The following is a 14,455-nucleotide window of genomic DNA, read 5'->3' as shown; positions in this document are numbered from 1 at the left end:
CACCCCATTGAACTAGGCTTGCGTTCCAAAAAAGCTTGTGTTCCAAGCCTCAGTTCCATTCCGAGATTCTATCCCGGTTTCCCGACCTCTCGCGGGGACTACGCGAGTTGCTGGCCAAGCCTCGCTTTAAACCCCGGTCCCCGATACGCCCACACGCTTTGGATTCCAAGCCTCGCTTGGATCTCCGGTCCCCGATTGGCCCACGCCCAGCCACCGCTCCTTTAACGCCGAGCTTGCCCTTCGCTATGGATCCACGAGATCCAGCGAGGGTGCAGCTAGGTGCCAAGCGGGTGCTGAGCGTTGCGGGCGTAAGAAACCTCACTATGGGACACCTTTTTATCAGATAAGTCGTGTGAATAGGATCATGCTAGTTCCTAAATCCTCCTCTGTGTGTATTTGTTTTTCTTCCCTTCATGAATAGGGTGTGCCATTGTCGCTCCCACCCCCCTCCTGAGTTCTATGGGGCGTGGATCTTTCTTTTTACAAGTGAGGATAATTTCCTTTATTACGTTCATAGTGTTGTGTGCCTGATCAATTTACATGCCACGGCCAGCAGTGTTACGGCGCTTTGCACCGGAACCCTGCTTCTACGTTTTTTCACCTCGGGGATCATTTCCTGACACCCCACTATAGGTAGCTCTGTACTTACCTGGCCTACCTCACTGATAGACTTAGACACGATAAGTCTCCTTTTACTCTGCTGTTGTTATACCTTCCATACACAACAGACCGCGCTGAATATATTTTTTCAGCGCTAGTTGAGGCCCTTCCACCCCGGATTATGGCAGTACCTCGACTACGCATCTCATGCATACCGGCCACGGCCTTTGATAGGTATGCAAGCACGTGTCATGCCACAAAGTCACTCTTTATGGCCACTGTATATGAGTACAAACCATTGATTTTATGTCTTTGTGTTTATGTATCTGTTTGTCTGTTTGTCACCTTTCTTTTCACAGACTCCTAGGTTCCTCGCAAAAGAGGTAAAACCCCAAACTTATGAGTTTGTTTTTCTTCCTTTTTTTGCACCATTTTACACATAGTGCTATTTTTAACTTTCACGACCATTGGCAGGGCGGGCCTTTGCACGCCCCTCCTGTCATTGGGACACTCGCTTACCGGTCCTGATGAAAGCCCAGTAAAATAACACATAGAACGGGCAGAAACATGTTGACCTTCTTCTTAGGGTAACACCAGTATATTGTAATTGGCTAGTTTCCCTACACATAATCAGTTTTTAACATGTCAGGTTGACCAGCCAATAAAAGTTTTTTTGGTACAACCCCTGACATTTTTAACCCTATCATTATTTTTCACTCTTCATCTTCACACAAAAAACCTGCTCCGCAGTCTCCTGGCGTCGCAGCACACCGGGGAGGTACTCGATCTCTCCCGGTGGACCCAATGATGAAGCATGTCACCACTAGGGTGAGTGAGGGTTTCCTGAAAAAGCATTGTATTTTTTCATGAAATTGGTCTTACTATCTGACCACTTACAACTGGCCTCAGACTTCACGTGCGACAACCACTTTTTTGTATAACCTTCCTCTACGGACACTCTTTCTTTGATTACTTTTGATACCCATTAGGGACCATCTCTCAGGGAAGCCAGGAAGGGTTTCGCAGCGGTCGAAGTGCCTTGGGACCCTCCGGGTAAGTAGTGCGCTATATAAATGCCTATACATACATACATACACGAAGATGCTATAGTACTCCAGGTGGAGGCCGTCAAGGCCTGGGGTCTTGTTCACTGCCAAGTCCCGTAACCACTGTTTGACATCAGTGGTAGTTATGATTGCATCTATGGCTACCTACTGTGTGGCAGAGATCCATGGTTGAGGCAAATATGCTATGATGCTACGATGCTATGATCTGTGGTAGAGGCGAATACGAGTCTTCGCCCGAGCGGTGACTGTGCAGGAGTTCAGTGAATTTCTGAATAATACCAGTTGAATTCCCAGGAATGTCGTGCTGTGTGTTTAGGGTCGCCTGCGCACCAGGATTGGCTGGCGTTGTCCAGCCTCCAGAGTATCTTTCTCCAGGGCTCTGCGAACACCCACAATCTCCTCAATGCCTATCCCTCGTGTGACCACCTTGAATGCGTCCCACTCTCGAATCTTATCAGACTCCATGCCTTCATTCTCAGTAAAGTAGTTGCATATGTGTGAGTCTTGAGCATCCTAAAAAGTGTGATCTTCCAGTACATCACAGGGTAGGTGCCAATGTGGGGGGCGTCAGAGGGTGTGGGGCAACCCACTGCAGATCTACTGTTTGGGCATTGTGGCCTGAGACATTACAGCCTAGATAGTCCATGGGGGGCAGGGGCAGCAGAGTAAGGGAGCACAGAATTTGTTTGATGTACACATATAAATCATGTTGTGCGGAATTGAAGGAGTAAATCTGGGAAGTAGGATGTATGGCCTTCCAGGAGTCTTCCAGGGCCCAGTGTGTAATCCAGGTAAGAAATCATCGGTATGAGCGGTGGGGGGCACACTGCAGTGGTGGGTTTGGAGCAATCTAAGCCCAAGTCTAATACACAGTTATAGTTTCCCCTAGTATCTACAGCCCATGTGTCTTCTGGGCCAGGAGTCTGAGAGCCTGGTTCAAACTGTGTCTTGTTCAGAATTCAGGGCTAATGTGCTCATGAAGCATAGCGGAGTTCCATCAAGCTGCCCTGCTGGGAAACAAAACTACCCCTCCTTGTCAATGATAGCGCCAAAGACTTGAAAGGGGATTCCTGGGTGGATCCATAGCATGGCCTCGCTAGCATAAGTAGAGTAGGTAGTAGCATATAATGCCCCTGCCAGTGTTTCTGGAGACATGGTAGTTCCGCCGCAGTGGTATGTGTTTCCTGAAGGAAGGTGACCTGTGCCCGGTGTCTCTTCAGGTATGCATAGGCAGAGTAACGTTTATGTACTGTGTGCATCTCCTTACATTTAGTATGAGAAACCTAGTGGTGGAAAGTAGAGCCATGTCACATTAAAAATAAAAAATGCTGTGTGATCCTGTCATGCACAGGGGTGTTCAGCAAATGCCGCCCTGAAGCAATGCCCAGTTCCCTGTTTTGTGAGCAATGTTACATGGCAAGCTACCTCCCTGGTGTTGGTAAGGGAAAATGTGGGTAAGAAGGGTGGGTGTATGAAGAAAAATTCACAGAGCCTACCACTGGCAGTACGCCCAAACAGGATGAGAGAAATAACCAACGATATGATATGGTGAGTGGACATTTAATGGAGATGGCGAGGGCAGCTGTGATCCCCACCTTGTGCTGCAATATAATGGTGTTGAGCACAACAAGGATACCATCGTCAAGTGGTGAGGTAACATTCCAGAGTTGTTTTCCCACAGGACCTGCGGCAATAGACTTTGTGGGTTGCCGATAGGTGTAGGGGCCAGTGCATGATCGGCCAAAGGTGGGGTGACTCTCCTGGTAGGTGGTTCATAGTGTGGCATGCCTGTTATGAGCCTAAAAGCAGAGTCACTGGGACGATCAAGCTGCAAAGGCTCGCCTGGAGGAGGAGGGGCAATAAAGATGGAAAAACAAGGTATGGCATATTCAATATAAACAAAAGTAGAGTGGCACAAGCATGTTGGTGGAAGGTGCATTAGAGGAATCTGAATTTCATAGTGCATTCAAATAATATCCTCTGTCATCCGAGGCATCATCACGGGAAGCAGAGACGTAGTTTGTATAGATGTCGGAGAAGAGTCTGAGTCACCATCAGAGGAAAATATATAGAGGCCACTGTCAAGGTTTGATGGGCCAGCCTTAGTACTTAGATTAGGTACAACTTTGAAAGCTTGCTGATGGTCCTCTATGATTTATTCAAGTGCCGGCACCTGGGGGAATGAGGACTTTGGGGAGGTGTCACTGCGTGCGCAGCTCCGGCACTTCTGCCTGGGTCTGAGAGGCCAGGATGGTCCATCTGCTGATTTATGCATGATGGAATTCAAGTGACAATCTATCCACTCCAAACCCTCCTTAGAGTCTCTTAGAAATGGAGATCTCTAGTTGGCAATGGTTGGCAATGTTGCCCAAGTAGAGACCCTTCTTCCTAGTCAGGATAAGGGGGGCTACACTTCTAAAATAACCCCTGCTCACCCCCTTGGTAGCTTGGCACGAGCAGACAGGATTATCTCAGAGGCAGTGTGTTACGCTTTTGTGCACACATACAGTAACACAGTGAAAGCACTACAAATGGACACCACAACAGTTTAGAAAAATAGGTAATCTTTATCTAAACCAAACAAGACCAAAACAATAAAAATTCACAATACAGTAATCAAAATGTGACTTTCAAAAGGTAGAAACAGTTCTGCCCATAGCAAATTATAGATTGCAACACTTTCAACACAAAGTACTGTGGATGCATTAAAATCAATAGCAAGAATGCGTCGGTTCCTTATGTGCAAGTAAGGTGATGCATCGGTTCCTAACTCCAGGGGAGGTGATGCGTCGGTTCCTTACTCCCACTCAGGAGAGGTGATGCGTATGCAGGGGGGGGCGTTCTGATGCAAGAAAAGGTAATAGAAGTGATGCAGTGAAATCTATAAGATTTCACTGCGCCACTTCTAGGACGCAAATGCGTCAATTTCTTACGTCTGCCTCACAGCAGGCGTAAGACTGATGCAGGCCCTTTCACATGGGGCTTGCCCCATGTCAAAGGACACATTGCTGGAGTTGCGTCACTTTTGTGACACACTCCAGCAATGCGTCACTTTTGCGCCATGCAGATACTCAGAAATACTGACGTATCTGTAACTCCTTGCGCAATGATGCGTCATACTGTAAATATGACGCATCATTGGTGTCGCAAGGAGGGCGCTATGAAAAGTGACGCATTGCTGTTTTGACGCAGCGATGCGTCACTTTTCATAAATGAGGCCCTAGGTCTGGGAAAGGTATAGAACAATATGGGTGGCACTTGTGGCACGAGGTTACGCTAACAATTGGCACTTTCACAGGCGCCCTCCTAGGAAAGATTTGGGGCAACAACGTTTATTTTCATTTAACACAGTAAGCACGATAAATAAAGTATACCTTTTGTCTAATCCCAATAAAGAAAATGTGCAACTGATAACATTCGCTCCCACTACCCATCCCATGCCTCTTAAAATGACAAACTCTTCTTTCTCAATGGACCGTCTTTTAGGATATATAATGCGGCAGGAATTTGGTAGAAAGTCACATGACCCTGTTTGACCGACTGCATCTCCTAATGATTCAAGATCATGTTATGAATGAACTCGATTCATTTTGTGATAAAAAATTTCAGATCACGTATGGAGGGCAATCTCCGACTTTTTTAGTTCCAATTATTACCAAATTCCCTTTCTTCAGTTTGCCACTTGTTCATAAGAAATGCACATAACTTTGCAATATGCATCCTACATTCATCTGTTCTTTCGTTCTCCTTGTTCTGAGTCTGATTGGAAGCGCGTCCAAACACCTGCTCTATGCTGTGTTTGAAAATCACTTTTTAATTTATTTATCTTTTAAATAGAGTTTTGTCTGAACAGCAAAATTCATTCCAAAGGGAAATCTTGAAGATGTGAGAAATGATTCATGGAAAATATGTTTTTTTACGGCACTCCCAGTGACTCGGAAATGAGATTTTATGTGCAGTGACGTCTGTCTTCACTAGACTTGATGCTCGGTGTCCCTGCACAAGGCAATCGCTGCAGCTGCACTAAATTCATCATGACTGCTATGCACTCTGTACTGAGCACACCCAGCAGGCAGCCTGAAACCTGAGAACAAGAGACATGCTACCAATATCAGCCGCTGCCTTAGATAAAACAACAGCTAGATGGATATCCAACGTTAGCTTTGCCATCAATTTCTGAATAAATGTGGTGCGTGTGATACACGGCATATAGTTTATTATACGACGTTAGCCTTATTTAACAACACTCTTTGGGTCACCGAGATAACATTACATGTCTTTTAATCCTAAAATTAGATTACAGGGAGTGGCATCAGGCAAACTAAGACCGTGGCTCTGACACCAAGGGTGTGATAGTCACAGAAAGGGTATTAATAAGCAGTCACGCTAAAACCTGATAAATAGCGTGAAAGTCATAGTAGCAGTCAAGTGGAACATAGTGATCACAGTCGGTCGTTAACAACAATTTTTTTTAAAAATACTTTTGTTTACATTTTGCAGTTTAACAAAAGAAAAACATGCACCACGGCAGATGAGCATAAAGTTTCACAAATGTATAATTGTCTCAAGGCCTGATCGTGGAAGTGCAGCGGATGTTCAAGTGCTTGTCTTGTATGTTGACACGCTTATAATGGAGCAACTATTGGCTCACAAAACTTCCAGCCATGGTGTGGTGCGTGTCAGGGCTTACTCTCCATCACGGACACTGAGCCCCCAAACCAGAACAAGAACAGTCAGTTTCGGCCCTACCTCCCTTATGTTGCCCCCCTCTGTCCATCTAGACATGTGGTGTCCCCCACGGGTATGATCAAGTGGTGACCTTGTTGCACTAGTCAGGCTTTAGTGAAAGATATCTGGCTTCTCAGATTCTTTGCTACTCATTGAGTTGGTATCCGTGCTGAGCAAGTTTATCATTTTCCACCACCTTCAATGCCATTGAATGCCTTGTTATCTGTCTGGACCTCCCTCAAGAGCCACTCTTCACCCAGTACCCATTCTGTCATGTTTTTCAGCCATGTATCACTTATGGGTGCCCTCGAGGACACCCGTGAATTGCTAGTTGTCTTTTTCCCAAGACCAACCCCAGAGCAGCAAATTAAAAAAAAAAAAACTTTTTTATTGTTATTTATTTAATAGTACATACAGCACATCTGGTAATGCAGTTGATATTGACTTACAAGTAAGATCGCACAAGCATACCCTACACTTACATTAGAATGTGTTGGCCTAGAGTATGAAGGCCCCCAATTCAATCTTTTAGCTGGTGAAAGTCCCAAGAGGCCTGAGTCTAATTGCAGCTAACAAGCTCGCAGGGTGGTCGGTGCACCTTGCTGGGATTGCGGGGTGTGCCTGTTCCCCCCCCCGCGCGTTATTGTAGGGGTTATGGGATGTCAGCTGTGCGTTAACCTTAAACAAACTGGGGATATATAAAACTGGGGTGCACAGCGTCACATATAATGCTTGTGTGTATTATTTCGCCTGAGAGCTGTACCTTTAGCGGGGTATCATGCTGGCGTTGCGGGGGCAAGGGGTAGGTGGGATGACTGATCACTGTCTGCGTGAGAGTGTGGTGGTGAGTCAGTTACAACTAGCAATTGCGACCTGTCGGGTGCCTGGGCCCTTTGTGTGCCTCGCTGGGTAGTCTCCTGGTCCCCCAGAGCAGCAAATTGATATAACATTTTATATTTTTTAGTTTTCAGTATGAGCCGTAGCACACACTTAGTTCACATCCAATGCCGGCTGCATGCGGGTCGCTCTTTTAAGGATCATCACAATGTCTTCACAGTAATTTTGCACAGGCCTGCAGTTCCAAATCATGTGACAAAAAGGTGGCAGAGCTGTTCCCACACCTGGGGCAGATGGAAAACCTCGTAGGGAACATTTGTGTCATCTTGATGGAGGACGTTAAAATGAATCAACTTGAATCGCGGGTTGCTGGCGATTGTTTGAACAAGTCCTTTCGCACTCCACATCCGAGAGGGATTTCCTAAAAGGACTTCCCCCATTTCTGCATTGCCCGCAGTGGAGTTTTCACTCGGTTTCGGTTGAGTGCTTTGTATACTCTCGATATCACGTGTTGGCCACCTCAGCTCTCTCTGAGTACTTCCACGGTAGCAGAAATAGGGGGCGTTTGTGGGAATTCTGTCCCTATTTCTCTGTCTGTGTTGCTAATTTAAACAAATTGTAGGGATTTCCCTCAACAGACCTTGAAGGTCTCGCAGGCCTCCCCAAATATGATGAATGGATTAGACGGGTACGGCTCTCCCAAGGTGGGGCATCACCCCTCCCCCCAACTTCATAGGAACAGGCCTGTTTAATATCCCAAAAGGGTTTTCTCCATTGGAGCTGTAGTGACCTTGAGAAAGGTGAAAATAGGAGTACCCTCATAACCGTCATGTCCATGTTGTCTCCACTCCGTGAACTATTTGAGGTAGCTCAGTGGATTGTTTAATTCCCTGCATCAGGTAGTGGGAGAGTAGTTCTATCTCTGCTGTACCACAAGGGAGAGTCTTCTCCCAGGAATCCTCCTCCATGCACCAATGTGCTGCCTGCTGGAGTTGGGCAGACAAGAAATCCAGCCCCAGGTCTGGTTAACTGAAGTTGCCCTCCAATTTGTCCCAATTTGCATGCGGAAGCTGTACCCTGCTCGTCTTCCCATCCGAGTCCAGGGAGGTGAGCTGTTTTTCCAGTCTTTTAAAAGTTGAAGAAATGATAGGGCAAGGAGAGTGCTACAGCAGGTAGAGACATCTGGGGAGGAAAACCATGTTTGCTAGTGCTACCCTGCCCATCACCGAGACAGATAGTCTATTCCATAAACTGATCAAAGATTCCAACCCCTCCAGTACACCCCCTATATTATAAGTAAACGCCCCATATTATAAGTAAAATGTCACTCAGCAGTGTTTCTTATTTCCTTTCACATTTGGCATAATTTAACCACCTTCCAAGTCAGCCTCACTTCGGCAACCCATCTTGATGCCTTTGTGTATAAGCAGGAAGTGAGAACAGCACCATTTTGCATACATTAAGGAACAGGCCCGATAAACGTCCAAAGGTATGTAATTCCTGCAGCAAGATTAAAATTGCTGTCCTCATATTAGTGAGGTATCTTAGTGCATCGTCAGCGTACAATGGCACTACGTGTGTTGTGTGCCCTACTTGTATGCCCCACTCATTCATACACTCCCGGAGACGGACTGCTAGGGGCTCAACTGCAATGGTGATAATAATGGCGATAGGGGACAGCCCTGTCTCGTACCCTCTCGATGGGCCATCTATCGGAAACGGGTCTTCTAATGTCTGTGTTGGTAAGTACAATAAATGGACTTTCGTCCATATTGTATCAGGCAAGGGGATTGATCGGAGAGAAAATGACACAAGTACTGGGCCCTTTCTATCTAAGGGGTTAAAACACGGGGTTATGTGATGGATTCACAAGTGCGATTAACATGCATGCCGGTTCCACGCGATCTTAACTACGCAAGTCTTAACCACGCATATGCCTTTACCGTGCATGCCTTTACAGTGAAATATGCGTTGATAAGGCCTGTATGGCGAAGACGTATGCATGGTTAAGACTTATCAGGTAAGTGTAACCCTCTGACCCATGCCCCCCTCATTGACCCCTAAACCAGCTCTCAAAAGTATCTGGATCCCTACCCTCCACTTTGAGTGATCAAAGGGCCCCCAAGGCCCTTCAATGAGACCTAAAACTACCCACTTCCTCCTGAAAATGTATCCCTTCCTCCCCGAGCAATAAAAACTTCCCCAATCCCTGCCCCCGCCCTGAGCCCTAAAATTGTGCCCAAGCCCCTGCACTGAGAGCTAACACTACCCCCTCCCTCCTTAAAACCACCTCCACTGTAGCCATAAACACTTCCCCGGCCTCCCTCAAGCCCTAATAACTTCACCAACCCCTAAATATTACCCCAACCCCTAAGCCCTAAAAACTACCCAACCTCTGAGCCCTAAAAACCTCCCCGACCCCCAGCACTGAAAACAACCAGGACCCCCCCAGCCCTGAAAACTACCCCGACCATCCCCAAAACACATCCCCAACCCCACTGACCTCATCACGTCCTCTCCTAATCCTTCATCTTCTTGGGCCCGCTCATTCCAGCAGCTAGACTGTGCACTGCCTTAACCACGCATATGTGTGGTTAAGGGAGTGCACGGTCTAGCTGCGGGAATGCGTGGTTAAGGCAAACGTGGTTGCGCTTGCGCTGTTTGGACATCTGTGGCTGAGCATGCATTGTTCCTACCGTTTCCCAAACACAGGTGATCAGAAATCTATCAAGTCTGCTATAGGTCTTGTGTATTGTAGAGTGGAAAGAAAATGTGTATGTGTCTGGGTGCTGGTCTCTCCAAACATCCACACAGCTTTTGTAGGGATCCATCACTTCTCGTAGGGATTCAGTCATGCCTAGCTTGGAACCAGCTCGAGGTGGGTGTCTGTCCTGACCATGGGCTTAGTTACATAAACAAAAGGAATCCTACTGACAGTGTTTAGAAAAGCGTTTCCCACAGTGGTGTGGGAGCACTTAGTGTTTGTTAAAATACCCCTCACACACCAAAAGGCCCCTTGGTGTCATGCTTCATCATAGGGGTCTTCGCACCCCTCTAGCGGGATGTGGCGTGCTACAACCTACGACTACGCGGTAGCACTTGTAGTAATGACTATGTGTGATGCAAGTGGTAGGGATATTCATGTGACTGGTGGGATTTAGTGAAGGATAAAAAGATACCTGGCTCGTGGGTATAATGGAAAAAAAACTTTATTCACAACCCCGGGCTGGTACTACTAAAAGAAGTGAAGTGCGAGGTTGGACCTGTCATGTTAATGGACAGTACCTCATGTGTGCGTCGACATGTTTCGGAGCTTGTGCTCCTTCTTCAGGACGGCGGTACAACTTCCCCACCTTACTCACGTTTCACTAGTTTGTAACAAAAAAATTGTAAATAACAAATAGTGAAAAATTCAATATGTGTATAAAAATACAGGCTATAATGTGCCTACAGCGGTTTAGCTCAAGTTCAATGCAAATTGCATGACTTGAGAAAGGAAAAAGAAAAAGAAAAAGATGGTCACCCTGGTCATGGGTAGCTCATACAGGTGCAACCCCTTGAACAGACCATTTGCTCACTTGGCCCTGTAAAAGAAAACTGACAAGACATACAACATATAAAACACACACTCTCTCAAAAGGATGTAAAGGAAGTTGTGGTCATACTTAATAGATATTGCTTGCTTGCTTCATGAGCACTCAAGAACGTCTGGGGGTCATTGCTATTGTGCAATCTAAGTAGAGAAACAATGTAGGTTTTAATATCGTTCCTTACTTACTTAGTCTTAGGAATGCTTGTGTTCCTGCAGTGCGTTCCAGGCCAGGCCAGCTTCCCGAACAAAAGAGCTCCCACCAAGCCTTTGGTGGTTGAACCTAGAGGTCTGCATCAGAAGTTGAGAAGAGGAATGCAACTGTCTCACTGGGTTATAGAAAGCAAATCTCTTCTGTAGGTGGATAGGGCCAAAACCATGGAGGGCCATATGAGCAATGGTCAGCATTTTACATTTTATTCGAGACTCCACTGGGAGCCAGTGCAGGGTGCACAAATGAGCATGCACCATACACCTATTTGACAGACCCAGTAGGAGTCTAGCTGCCAAGTTTTGGACTACTTGCAGTTTCTTTAGAAGGTAGCCAGGGATACGCACAAATAGTGCGTTAGCATAGTCTAGTCGGGACAGGATCAAGGCATGGATCACCGTTTCTTTGGCAGGTCTAGGAAGAAGAGGGAAGAACTTCCTCAGTGCTTTGTAAGTGCCAAAACAGGTCCCAGCCAGCTTCTTGACCTTTGTAAAAAAGTTCAAATTTTCATTGAACCAAACGCCCAGATTTTTTGCAGCCTTTCTCCCTGCACTAGGCAGGGGGAAGCTAGGGGGCCGCAGCCTCTCTCTGAAGTCATCAGGAAATGAGCCATACAAGAGAACAGTGAGATATGTGATTCCAGTGGGTCACTGGGACCATCCCCTTGGGAACACTATTTACTCCTCTTGTGGACAGAGGATTCCACACAGTTTATTCAGTTTATGAACTTCATTTATTTGTCAATGTTCAATGAATATTAGTTGAAACATATTCAATTACTTGTAGTTTCACATTTTTTTCATCAATGAGGCATCATTATAGTACATGATATCCAATGCATTTCGGGCTGCATTTCGAGCCCTTCATCAGGGAATGACACTGTGGAGAGAAACATTTGTATGTGACTTGATTCTCAAGTTAACCTTAAATCATACGTTCTTAAAACATACAAAAGTAACAGCAACTTAGATGATAGAATCGTTTGTTTGTTGCATTGTTAATAGCATTTGAAAAAAAATGAGTAAATGTAAATGTAAATGTAAATGTAAGGTGTTTTATAGCGCGCTCAATTACTACCGGAGTATCCTGGCGCGAATGACCGCTGGGGAACCCGTCCTGGCTTTCCCTGTGAGATGGTCCCATGCTGGGCACCTCCAAGGTGAAGCCAGGCATCCCCGGCGTCTGTGGGGGGCCGTTGTAGAGATGAGGCAAGCTTAATGCCTAGAGTTACCGAGTGTGATCACTGACCAAAGTGGGCACCGAGGCGAGAATTATCAGTCCGCTGACCCTGGTCCTCGACCCTGCCGCGTCGGGAATCAAACTCTGGTCCCAGGCCGTTCTCAGCCTCCGGGTCTGCCGCCTCTAACCAGTGAGCCACACCTCTCCACTAAGGTGGTGACTTACATGCCTGTCTTTCTCTTTTCTGGGCTCTAATGTTGGGTTAAACTAAAAGAAAAGTGCAAGGAATACGTTTGAATAGTTCAACGCAGTTATGGGATACAGCGTAGCAAAACGGGTTTGTTTTGAGCAAACTAACCTGATGTTCGAAGAACGGGGGTTTAAAACAACCATGAACGCGGCTCCTGTGTCGTTCTTTGCTTCTTACTGCAACATTGTTGCCGTTGGGTTTGTATATTCAAACGTGATCGCGATCACGTGTCAAATGGAGACTGAAGCAAGACTACGGTCCGACCGGTTTTTAAGAATACTCTAATTTGGTAAATGTAGAAAGATCGGCCGTAAATATGATAACGGCCAGAATTATACGGTGGTTAAAATTAATTCAATAATTAAAAAAATTATTATGAGCGTGAAAGCTTTTATCTAACGGCCTCGAACCGGGGTATGTAAAGAGAAAATAATGGGGGATGATGTGTGTTCTAGTGTGGTAAGCTATGTGGCGACTCTATTAGAATAAGTGCTGTAAGAGTGTGTCATAGTACAGTGTAAGCATACACAGGGGTGCCAAGATAAGGCACTGGGGCAAATTTACAATTTATACATTATAGGTAGCATGAGAATTCCATCCTTTCATTGAGTCCAAAAGGTTTTTGAGTACACAGTCTATAAATCCATGAATTCTCTTTTTGAAGTAGATGTTTGGTATTGTCTCTTCCTTCGGTCTTTTTAATGTTTTCTAGAATCAGAAATTTCAGTTGAGCGATACTGTGCTTTGATTCCATAAAGTGCATTGCAACTGTGGATTTCACATTTTTTAGGCGTATGTTCGATTTGTGTTCTGTAATTCTTACTTTGATACGGCGTTCCGTCTTACCGATGTATAGTTTGCCACACGGGCACTTGAGAGCGTATATGACATTGGACGAATCACAGGTTGCGTTAACTCTTAACTTGATTTCCTGACCTTTCATGGTGTGGTTGATTTTGTTGCCTCTAATGATGTTGTTGCAATGTCCACAGTTGTGCATGGTTTGGTTCCATGATAGATTTCTATTGTGGACGTCCGTGGTTGGATCATTTCCCCTATGTTTCTTGTTCTGGTAAATGCAAATAACGGTGGGTCTTTAAAACAGTTATACAAGAGAACCTCAGACTTCCCTTCATTACACTTCAGCTGCACCTGAGCAAGCCAGTGAAAAACAGAGGACAGGCAATGTTGTGCAGCAAGGACTGAGTCATCATCCCTACCCCAAGAGACGGAAGCTGAGTGCCATCACCTTAGCCCCTAATGATTTTGCTAGATAACCCAGCGGAGTAACATAGATGTTAAAAAGATGGGGGGTAAGGGATGATCTCTGCGGGACACCAGTGGCCACCTGCTGAGGCACCGAGGCATACGGAGGGAGCCAGACCTGCTGTAACAAGCCTTCCAGGTAAGACCTGATCCAATGCAGCACAGACCCGGATATGCCTATCTCCGAGAGGCGATCAAGGAGTAAGGAGTGGGGCACAGTATTGAAAGCCACCGAGAGATCTAGCATAACCAGAGCTGCTTTCCCGTCGGCGTCTAAACACTCTCGGATCGCCTCTGACACCTCTAGCAATACTGACTCTGTGCCATACGATGGCCGGAAACCAGATTGTGCGGGTGAAGCAGACCCGATACCTCCACATAATTGGTAAGTTGATTCGTGACCACCTTCTTGCAAACCTTGGCCAAACTTGGGAGAAGTGATATTGGGCGGTAGTTACCGGGTAGCAATGGGTCAAGGGATGGCTTCTTAAGAAGAGGAAGAATTAATGGCTGGTTGCAAGAAACCTGGACAACGGCCTCCCGAAGAGACATGTTACCCATTAGATTAACTTTGGGATTAATGATGTCCGCAGCAGCAGCCAGGAGTCTAGCAGCACAAGGGTCATTTGGTGAAACCGACTTCAAAGCCTTAAGGATTTTAAGTGAGCAGGACGGATCTATTGGCATAAAAATGGAGAGCGAATTGGCAGGGCCGGCAGCCAATTGCC

The 14,455-nt window shown here is 46.1% G+C and overlaps 1 protein-coding gene across 1 annotated transcript in view; it reads right to left on the bottom strand.

Moving 5' to 3' along the window:
- The window catches only part of NRK (Nik related kinase), an 895,726-nt gene that overhangs the window by 729,628 nt on the left and 151,643 nt on the right, over nucleotides 1-14,455 (bottom strand). The window lies entirely within an intron of this gene.

The sequence above is a fragment of the Lissotriton vulgaris genome, chromosome 4_1 (genome assembly GCF_964263255.1).
Source record: "Lissotriton vulgaris chromosome 4_1, aLisVul1.2, whole genome shotgun sequence".
In the NCBI taxonomy this organism is placed as follows: domain Eukaryota; kingdom Metazoa; phylum Chordata; class Amphibia; order Caudata; family Salamandridae; genus Lissotriton; species Lissotriton vulgaris.
Note: the sequence above shows the minus strand (reverse complement) of the source record. Positions and strands in the feature narration are given on the sequence as shown.